This window comes from Mus musculus, chromosome 2 (assembly GCF_000001635.26).
Source record: "Mus musculus strain C57BL/6J chromosome 2, GRCm38.p6 C57BL/6J".
In the NCBI taxonomy this organism is placed as follows: Eukaryota; Metazoa; Chordata; class Mammalia; order Rodentia; family Muridae; genus Mus; species Mus musculus.
In genome coordinates, this window is record NC_000068.7 from 147,324,356 (window position 1) to 147,335,588 (window position 11,233).

Consider the following 11,233-nt stretch of genomic DNA (forward strand, 5'->3'; position numbering starts at 1 on the left):
TCAGGCACCGTGGCTTACAACTGCCTGTAACTCCAGCTGAGGATCCTAACACCATCTCCTAACCTTCATATGCACCAGGCACTCATATGGTACATGCAGGCAAGCACTCATCATGTAGAAAACAAAAAATAAATATTAAAAAACAAAACAAAAAAAGAAAAAAACACTCAACGTAGTTTTACCCAGATGGCAGTACATACATGAGCAAAGTTATTCTGAGATGCCCCTGGCAAGTGGCTTCATCAAACATGGCGGTGCATTTTCTTTTCTCCTCTTAGGTCCCCAGCAGGTCTAGGCGAAAGGAGAGAGGCCCCAGTCCCGCCAGGGTTTCTCCAGGACTGGGTGGGATGGTGAGTGTGGATGGCCCAAGAGAAACACACCCAGGACGGAAGTCTGTCAAAGCAGGCATCAGCCTCTCGCTTATATAAGTTTGGAACATAGGCAGGAGGATTTTCAGTGGGGTAAGATGACATAAGAGGCTGGGAAGGGTGACAGAGGGTATGGAGTGACTGACAGGGCCAATGGCAAAACTCTGCATCAACAACGGTGGGGCAGAGGCAGGGACAAATAGCTCTTGCTGAGTCACTTGGAAGTGACTGAGACAGGTCACAAAACTCAAGCCAGGCTTAGACTCTCCCACAAGGCTGCAGAAACTTGAGCCAGGCTCCAGTTTGTCCTCAAGGCCCAAACCAGAGCCAAAATGGGGCCCAACACTTAGTCATTTGTTTCCTTCTGATAACTACTGCGTGGTAATTACTTGAATGTCAGATATAGAAGGTACCCCAACACTACTGTCACCCTTAAAGTTGAAAGAACACCGGTTTTTCCCCTCTCTCTTCTTTCTCTTCTGCTCAGCTTTCTAACTGACCTACAAACCTCTGGCCTGAAGCCTGTCATATGATGTTGGGTGTTTTATTCCATCAGCATTTTTGAGTGTGTGCGCATGTTAAGCCAATTCAAACAGCCTCTTGTCTGCTCAGAGCATGCATAGACAAGCCTTTTGGAGGAGCGTGGGTTAGCACAGTGAAGGGGCTTAAATTTTGGTTTCATGTGCATGGCTGTCAGTCAACCCCAGGAAACCCAGGACTAGAGGAAGAAAAACAGCCCTCTATGCCTGCACACTAGAATCACAAAGAGGAGCTGAGCAAAATGCAGGCTATCACAAGAAAAGTCACACATGAGACTTCTTGGCCTAACAGAACCAAGTTCCTGGTATTTCTTCTCAGGACCCCAGGGGTCTAGATATAGCTGCCTTTCTGTATGTGAAGATTCTGTGTCTGAAGATTTGAATAACTGGAGACTGACTGAACATGTAAAAAGGATAGTTCTGTGCTGGGCACATACAGACTTCTTGTTATTGTTCCCTACATAATGCAACAGAGCACTTATTCTATTAGGTATTTTAAGGAAACTGTACATAGGCTAAACATAAACACTATTTATTTACTTTTGTGTATGTATATACTCCTGTGGGTATGGGTGCATGTGTGTGGAGGGCAGAGTTCGACCTCGGCTGTCATCCCTCTTAATTTTTGAGATAGGATCTCTCACAAGGATCCAGGCTTGCTGGTTATGCCAGGTTAGCTGGCCACTGAGCCCCAGGGATCCTCCTGCTTTTCTCTCCCCAAAGCTGGGACTGAGGTTGTGGAACACCACACCTGGATTTTTATGTAGGTCCTGGGCATCCTTATGTGTGCTGCTGTGTGTGCAGCAAGCACTCTAACGACTCAGCCATCTCTCCAGGCTTGCTGCTGCTGTTTGAATCCATGTAAACAATTGGAGTGCTGGTACATTTGGGTATCTGTCGAGGGTTCTGAAATAAATCCCTGCAGATACCAACAGACAGCTGCACCTGCATATCCCATAGGTGCCTGGCATAGACTCCACGCAGGTACCCAGGATTACAGGAATAATTTACCTCTAGGGAGATGCTCAGCTTAATCCCATGGGTTGTTTTTCTTGGGGTTTCTGTGATCACATATTTCTAGGGTAGTAGGAAGCATTGTTCCTTCCTTTTTCTTCATATCTACTAAAGAAGACCCACAAAGTGGTCTCTGTACCTTCAGTCCTGCTAGATCAGGTTCACGTTAGTCCTTTCCTGGATTTTGGCTGGGGTCATGTGCTCTACTCCTGATCCCAGTATTGCTTTCCTAACTCTTAATTCTTTCTGGAATCATAAACAACTTTCTCAAATGAGACTCCAAACATGTCACTGGTAGAGGCTTGCCACGTCTTCATGGCCTTCAGGGTACTATTTCAACCTTAGCATCATGCAGTCTTTGGCCAGTGTGATCACTCATCTAAGCTGCACTTCTCTTGCTACAACACACCTCTTTGTTCTTCGGAGTTTATGCCTCTTGTTGTTATTGCTGCTGCTGTTTTGTTGTTGTTTTATTTATTTACTTCACATCCCTCTCACTGCCTCTTTTCCTGGTCATCCCCTCCCACAATCCTTCTCCATCCCTCTACCCTTCTCCTCCCTGGGCATCTCTTCACCCTGGCACTTCAAGTCCCTGTGAGGCCAGGAGCATCCTCTCCCACTGAGGCTAACAAGGCAGCCCAGCTAGAAGAACATATCCCACATATAGGCAACAGCTTTTAGGATAACCATCACTCAGATTGTTCAGGAAACACATGAAGACCAAACTTCACATCTGCTACATATGTGCAAGGAGGCCTAGGTCGAGCCCATGTATGCTTTTTGGTTGCTGACTCAGTCTCTGAGAGTACTAATGATCCAGGTTAGTTGACTCTGTTGGTCTACCTGTGGAGTTACTATCCCCTTCAGGGCCCTCAATTCTTTCTCCAACTCTTCTTTAAGAGTCCTCAAGTTCCATCCACTGTTTGGCTGTGGGTGTCTGCATTTTCCTGAGCCAGCAGTTGAGTAGAGCTTCTCAGAGGACAGTCATACTAGACTCTTGTCTGTAAACATAACAGGGTATTATTACTAGTATCAGGATTGGTGGTTGCCCATGGGATGGGTCTCAAGTTGGAAACATATGACAAAATGTTAGTCCTTATATGTAGTGATGAATAATTTCATTAGAAAAAAAATCACACCACATTCTCCAAAATTTATAGGCAATGGAAAAATAGGCTGATTCACCGGAGTATAACCACCAATATTCAATAAATAACTTACTCTATTCAGCTTCATTGACAAACAAAATAAATTTTAATAATGAAGTCACATTGCCTACCAATTAGCATGAACATATTCAGGACTGGTGAGAGATTCTCCACCATATTTTTAAAGCCTTTTGAACAGAGTGGCCCAAAAACCGTTCTGAGTCTTTATAGGCTAGTTTCTAGGAATTAGCCCATGGATTTCCCCTAACAACAGAAAATGTTTTATGAACAATTATATTCATTTCAGCATTATTTAAAATTATGGACAATTGGCAAAAGGTTGAACAATAGGATAATATTTTGAAAAATTACATTTCATCACGTTAAGCTAAAAAGCTAAGCATGAAACTGGATACTGTGAAAGATCACAGTGAATTGTCAAGTGTGCATAGAAATAAACCAAGGTGTTCATTGTCACTGGATCTGGGTGGTGACCCTGTGTGAGTATGTGTACATGTGTGTTTAATATATGTACACATACATATACATATATGCATATATATTTCTTAATTCACTTTTCAAGTTGTCCATAATGAACTGTAACTTTTGTGATGAAGAATTTGGCCAACATTACATACTAGAAAATGACTTAGAGTAATAAGATAAATTCTATTAAAACTTAGGAAAGAAATCAGGAATCATAGATGCAAGTATCACCAACAGAATATGAGAGATAGAAGAGAGAATCTCAGGTGCAGAAGATATCATAGGAAACATTGACACAACAGTCAAAGAAAATGTAAAATGCAAAAAGCTCCTAACCTAAAACATTCAGGAAATCCAGGACACAATGAGAAGGCCAAACCTAAGGATAATAGGTATAGAAGAGAGTGATGATTCCCAAATTAAAGTGCCAGTAAATATCCTCAACAAAATTATAGAAGAAAACTTCCCTAACCTAAACATACACGAGGCCTACAGAACTCCAAATAGATTGGACCAGAAAAGAAATTCCTCCTGTCACATAATAGTCAAACAAAACAAAACAAAACAAAAAGATAAATTCTATTGATATAGAATGAAATGAACACAATTTTCCTTCTAACTAAATTGGAAATATCTAGGTGGAATTCTGATAAAGCAAGACAATATAAAAATGTCTGTTCAAGAGAATTGATGTCTGAATTACATGTAACCACACTTGTTTGCGTCTCACGTCTAAGAATAGCAGCTTTCCCTGAGCATGCATAGGGGATATATGTCAGCACTTGGTTCCATACACACTAAAGTCTAAGGCTGGTAGAGTCCCTCTCATACAATGGCATAGTACTTGTAATTTGCATACATTTTCCTGTATATGTTGAACCATTCCTAGAGTGCCTCTACTATCTCCTGCAATGTAAATGATATGTGAGAAGCATTGATTCTGTGTCATTTTTGGACTCAAAACAGGAAAATCATCTGCGACTCATCAATGCAAACACAATTTTGCTTTAAGGTATGCTCTATCATCTATATTCACCACCAAGACTCAGAGAACATGGCTGAAGGGGTGACAGACAGAATGTAAGAGTTGGAGGGTAAGTAGAATAGCTGTGCAATGCTCTCTTCCAGACTTAAAATGGCCGTAAAACTCATATGAACTTACAGCAGATGTATTACCTGCAGAAGGTCAAGCCAGCTAAAATTTCAAAATAGACGAGGTAGATAATCTTCACTCCCTACTGAGGTACTATTGGTAGTGCACAGTTGCCTGTGAGAGAATTTCTTCTCCTTCTTCTTCTTCTTCTTCTTCTTCTTCTTCTTCTTCTTCTTCTTCTTCTTCTTCTTCTTCTTCTTCTTCTTCTTCTTCTTCTTCTTCTTCCTCTTCCTCTTCCTCTTCCTCTTCCTCTTCCTCTTCCTCTTCCTCACACACACACACACACACACACACACACACACACACACACACACACACACCAGGGGTAGCACTAAAAGAACGTAGTTTGTTACCAGAGCAAAATGACCAAGCCATGAAGTTAGGTGGGGACATGTTAGAAGTGATATAGGTAGTGTTAGAAGAGAGAGATGGGGGATAGATATGATTGTGTTTAATTATACATGTGAAAATTAAACATCTTTAAAAAAATCTTTGTCATAAACTTTCAAAACATTTTCTGGAGAAATGTTTCCTGTCCCAGGATCTTTGTGCCACATGATCCTGCATACCCTCAGGACAGGCTACATACCAGCATAGAGAGGTAGGAATGGACACAAAATCCCGCCTCTGAGGACTTATTGACAATTGAGAGATTTTAAAGAGAGTGAGCTAGTTTTCACTGGTCGCGTGACTTCTCAACCGTGCTCCAGTGCAAGGATATTCATCCAAGAATATATGGGCAGAACAAATTGTACATGATGGGCTTTTATGGGGAAAAAAAAGAGGATACAAAGTTGAGGGAGTAAGGAAAAGGGATCCATTTGGCCAGAGTTGGAAAGGATCTTCAATATGACCAAAATATATTGTGAGAAATTCTCAGATGATTAAAAATGCAAACTAAAAGACACTACTTCTCATAGAAACAGGACCAGCCCTCCCCAAGATTCCTTGAGTCACTCCTGATCACAAGGAAACCTCAACATAGGCAAGAATGGGAGAGTGGGGACTGCAGAGATGGTTCAGTAGTTAGGTACACTGACGGCTTCTCCCGAGAGTCTGTAATGGAATCTGATTCCTTCTTCTGATGTTCATGAAGAACGGGACAGTATATTCATATACCTAAAATAGATTAAAAAATGAATGGGAGAGTGGATATATTTTTCCAGGAAAAGATGGAGGAAGGGCCAGTCTGGATGACTGAAAGAAAAGAAGATATTGTTTGTGCTAAATATTACACACAGATGGCATCAAAGAAGATGGCCTTCTTTGTATAAGTTGACAACACAGGACTCTGGCACATCTTCACTTTGTGTTTGTCTTTTTACTCATTCAAGAAGCTTCCAGTCTGTTTAACACAGTTGATGAGTTAGTTGTTTGTCTTCCTAATCAATAACTGTAGTGAATATTTTCCATATTGATACACTGTTACTCTATGACATTTACCCAATACTTCCTTATGTCAAGTCCTCTGTAGAATATTTCCTCAATGACTCCTGGTGACATCCATCCTATGATGACAGTATGGTTGTATGGTTGTCTTGAGTGAGAAAAAAGCTGAGACCTAGAGAAAGTAACCAAATTTCCAGACTTGGCATATCATTTTTTTGTGTGGAAGAGGCAGAGAAAATTTGGCAGTGTTTCTAGAAATGGTACCCAAATCCACACCATCCTTTTCTGGGTTGTATTGTATTCTTTAGCAGACATATTGTGGTAGACTTAACAAATGAGTTGTATACTTCAGTTGGTTCCAGTTTTCACTACTCACAAACTGTGTTGCAACCAGCATTTCTATGGCCATGTTTTAACTCATTACTCATAATCTTTTCTTTAGGACACATTCAGAAGCCTGCCTTGCCTAGGTTGGCATGCATACCAGCAGGTGTTACCAAATCATTCTTCCAAAGACAGTCCACACCCATCTCATTGTACAAACATGGCCTTTGCCCTTCCCCCTTGAAACTGAGTGTATCCATTTTTAACTATTGCTGATATAATAGAAGAATGATGCTGTGACATTGTTGTTTGAACTTGTGACTTAGATCATTTCATTACATGCTTGCCGTGTTCTTCAGGTATCCAGGTGTATACGTGTGTCCCCTGATCTTTTGTTGTTGTTCTCTGAAGTTTGACTTTTGGTGATTGATTCTGGGGCTCTTTCTCAAAATTAATACATTTTGAAAGAAATCTAATAGTATTCAAAGTATAGTTATTCTGTATTTTCATCCACACCTTGTGCTCTACCACTCCCCAATCTTGCAGAAAAAGTCAGATGGATGGATGAACACTACCCACGTCCACACCAAGTCACTGGGAAGCATTCGCCTTACTTAGAAGAAGCTCCTACTTTTTACTTCCTGCTCATCAGCTTCACAGAAGGGGGGGGTGAATAAAAAAAGTTAGAGGAATCAGAAGACCCCTCTGCAGCTCTGCAGCAATGTCATGCCATCTTTTCTTGATAACTGCAGACAATTCAGCTTGACCAGGATACCCTTGGATGGGAGTTTGGAACATTCCTAAACATGCTTATGGTTGTTTTCCTTCTGGTTGTGTGGTCTTCAACTGATAATTCCACAGTACTAACATGTAATTTTAGTGAATTAAACTCAAGCCATCCAATTATACACTTGGCTACCTGCTGTTTTCATTTCTAAGTGTCCCAGGTCTCCTCGAGCAGCCAGTACTGGGGAAGTGGAGAACACAGACAGATTGCATCCAGCCTAGTCAACATTTGTGGACTTCTGGGATTGCACGTCCCCTAGTTTACCTATAAAATGTTATTTAGAGCAGAGGAATCAGAGAAGCCCAAGGCTTGGGCCTGAGGACTCCCTCCAAATGTTGGCACCTTAAGCATCCCCTGGACGCCCCATGGATCTCTATTGTCCATCACACTTTCGGAGGATTCTTGACTCCACTGGCTATAGGAAGGCTCTGCTGCAGGATTAAGATTCTGAGTTGAGGTGGAGGGTTCAGGCTGTGCATTAAAGAGCTCCACTGGTACCAGAACCTATGTGACATGGAGTAAGCAAAGGTGGGGACAGAAGGACGTGAAACTCAGACTCACACTTAAGGACAGACAGCCTCCATCAACCTCACAGGACTGAGCCTTTACACAGCCAAGTAGCTCCTGAGTATTAACCCGGGTTGGTCAGAGGGCTCTAAATTTCCACAGCACTCACTCAGGGGACCTGGGTAGCCCAATATGGATTCAGATATGGGCTAGACAACTCTCTGGCCCAAATTTGGGCATCGGCTTCAGGTGAGGCCCCTGATAACATTCTGTACCCAACCTGTCAGAAAGGATAGTTGGTCAGCATCTCCTGCTGTCTCCTGCACTTTTCCATTCCTCCTCCATACCCAGGTCTTCCTCCGCCAGGGTCTCTCTGATTCTGGGACGCCTTCACTTCACCGCTCATACTATGTTTTGCATCCTGTTTCCATGTGTGCCTTGAGTTTGTACTAGCCATATTTTCCCCATCTGGTTTCTCCAGCTACTCCACAGAAATTACTCCCACAGGTGGCTGAAAGTGTGGCGTCCTAATTCGTCTCCCACAACTCTCTCTGACTTCAGCTCTGTCTGTGGATTCTACCCTTTGCACTGCAAAGAGTCCCAGATCTAGTGGGGCTGCAGCACTAACAACAGGTTGTACCTCATCCTTTTTCCTTCCTCAAGGAAAGCCAGTTTTGTTGAGAAAATTCCAATATACTTCAGTTTATGAGAAGCCGTTTTTATTAGAGTGCTCAGCATATCCTTGTGGACTTTGACTCATTGTGATGCAGGCCCAGCAGTGTCTTTGTGGATCAAGACAGGATAAAAAATAGGAGTGGGAAAGTTAATGTCCCTTCCCCCATGGGCTCACTGTCCTGGCCACAGCTTAGAGGAGCAGATGGCTGCAACTGCCACTTGAGATACTTGGATCAGCAGTGAGCAAATGACTCGCACCAACCCACACATTAAAGTGTGGTTGCTGCCAGCCTGAGGTAAGCTAGTTGCCTGCCTCTCTGACCCTGTGAAATACATGCCTGATTCTGACCTCCCCTCACATTTTTCTCAGTGCTGTCAGGATGCAGGGGAATGGTGGAAAGATTTCCCATGCTGACATGACAACATCATTTCAGGGTGGCAGAAACAAGTCAACATCATCTTGTGATCCAGAGAGTGATGGAGCTGGGAGTGAGTGCTTCCCAACCCACCTCAAAATTCAGGCTACAGAGGGACTGGAGAGATTGCTCAGTGGTTAAGAACACTTTGTGTTCTTGCAGAGGATCCACGTTCAATCCTAGCACCCACATGATAACTTACAACTGTATGTAACTCCAGTTCCAGTCATGGGATCTTTTACCATCTGCTGATCTCTGTGGGCATCTGGTACACACCTGGTGCATATATGCAGGAAAAATACAATAATTTTTAAGGAGTTGGGCTATAGATGGACAAATGAAGGAAGGCTATAAGGTCCTGATGCATATTCCCTTATTTCCTGGCACTTCACTTCTAAAACACAAATTGAAAATGATGGGAGGTGTTAGAGGAAAGAGGAGGAGTGGAAATTATACAAATCCACTACTAGTATAAAATTAAAAAAAAAACGTTCTTTTAAAAGAATTGCAAAAAGCTGAGGCAAGAGGATCTTGAGTTGGAGGTTACCCTAGGCTTCCTGGAGTAAAACAACAACAACAACAACAAACAACAACAAACAAACAAACAAAATGCCCTAAAGCTCCTGTGCTGGTTTTTCTTCTCATCACAGCGACAAACACCTAACAAAACAACTCAAGGTTGGAAGACTTTCTTTTGGCTCATGCTTTGGGGGGTGGGGGTGGGGTGGTCATCAGCCCATCATGGCAGGGAAGGCATGGTGATTGGTGATTGAGGGTGGCTCTGTTGGTGGTAGCATGAGGTGGCTGGTCACATGGTGGAGGCTAACCAGAAAGCAGACTGGAAACATAGGAGGGAATAACTTTCAAAAACTCACTCCCCGTAACTGACCTCCTACCTAGGTCCCGCATCCCAAAGACTGTATTAAAAAAACAGGCAGACAAGTTAATCAATTAACAATAATTAATATAAATGGGCAGAGAGCTAAGTGTGAAGACTTATGTCTATAATTTTAGTACTCGTGGTTCAGAGGCAGGCATGTCTCTCTCTGAGTTTGAGGCTAGCCTGGTCTACACAACAAATGCTAGGCCAACCAGGGCAACCAGGGCTACATAGTGAGTCTTTGTCCCAGAAAAAGGGGAGAGGAGAGAGATGCCCAGTGTACATATGTGCACATGCACATGCATATACCATGTACACACACATACACACACACACACACACACACACACACACAAACACACAGGTGTGCACATGCACTCACCTTCACAATTTCTTTCTTTCTTTTCAGCTGGAGAAGTTACTGGGTTGCAGAGAAGAGGCAGAAAGGTATAAGAGCTGTTTTCAATTTAAGTGTCTCTAGGGGTCACTTATTAAAAGGACCCCCAGAGGCAGAAAGAGTACTCCATCAGAGGTGGCAGGACCGGGAGCTATGAGCAGCAAGACTGGCAGCTGGATAGACCAGAGTCCAGACATAGGTAATGGAGCCTTCACCCCAAGATGGGGATATGAGATCTCAGCATCTAGAGAAACATATTCGGCCAAGAGCCCAGCATCTTTCTCAGATGATGGACACTGCTGTAGCCTCTTGTTAAACGTTTGTCTGTTGAGCGTGAACCTGTCTCTTCCCTTCTGAAAACATCACACAAGCAATTGTTCATTAAGGCCCAGTGCTTCTAGGAAGCATAGAGTGCCCAGCCTGAGGGGCACCTTGCAACTTGAGGCACTCTCTGTATGGGGGAGGGGCAGCCTTTCCAGAGACTTCCTTCCTGAGAAGTCTTCCTTCCATGCCCTAGTGGAGTCCTGCCTGAGAGATGTACTGAGCAGAGCAGTGCCTGAGAAACATCCTTCCTGAGAGGGGCTCTCTGCCCTAAGGAGGCCTCATTGGAGGGGAGCCCACCCCTGCTTCCCACTGTAGCCTGATGCAATGGGAGAAGCGACATCCCTGGTTGGGACATTCCTAAGCTTTTTCCTGCCCAGTTTGGCTCTACATGAGGCACAGTGTGGGCATGTGATTTGTTAACTATTTTAAAGAGAATGCCCAATTGGCTTCCTCTCTGCCCTGCAGCAAAAAAGCTATGTTCTCCACCAGCCCTTTCTTTCAGTAGAATTTTCCGTTGACAAGCTGCCTTGAAGTCAGTTGCAAACTTCCATTGTTGTTTGCAACATGAGCATAATGGGATCCAGCATATGCACTCGAAACGGGATCATGCACAAAAAATGTTTTAAAAATATGCAGAAGTAATGCTGATATTGATAGTCTATTGATTATCTATTATTGGATTCTTGCAAATGCTCTTGTGGAGGTGGGTATCATTTTACAAACAAACTATTGGAAGGATCACAGGGCCCCCAATGGAGGAGCTAGAGAAAGTATCCAAGGAGCTAAAGAGATCTGCAACCCTGTAGGTGCAACATTATGAACTAAC

At 43.1% G+C, this 11,233-nt stretch overlaps 1 long non-coding RNA gene across 1 annotated transcript in view; it reads left to right on the top strand.

Moving 5' to 3' along the window:
• Nucleotides 1-7,326, top strand: part of Nkx2-2os (NK2 homeobox 2, opposite strand) — a 147,599-nt gene extending 140,273 nt beyond the window's left edge. The window contains exon 6 of the long non-coding RNA NR_030769.3: nt 6,968-7,326. This is a non-coding gene — a long non-coding RNA (NK2 homeobox 2, opposite strand). The remainder of the gene's footprint in view (nt 1-6,967) is intronic.
• The last annotated feature ends 3,907 nt before the right edge of the window (nt 7,327-11,233 follow it).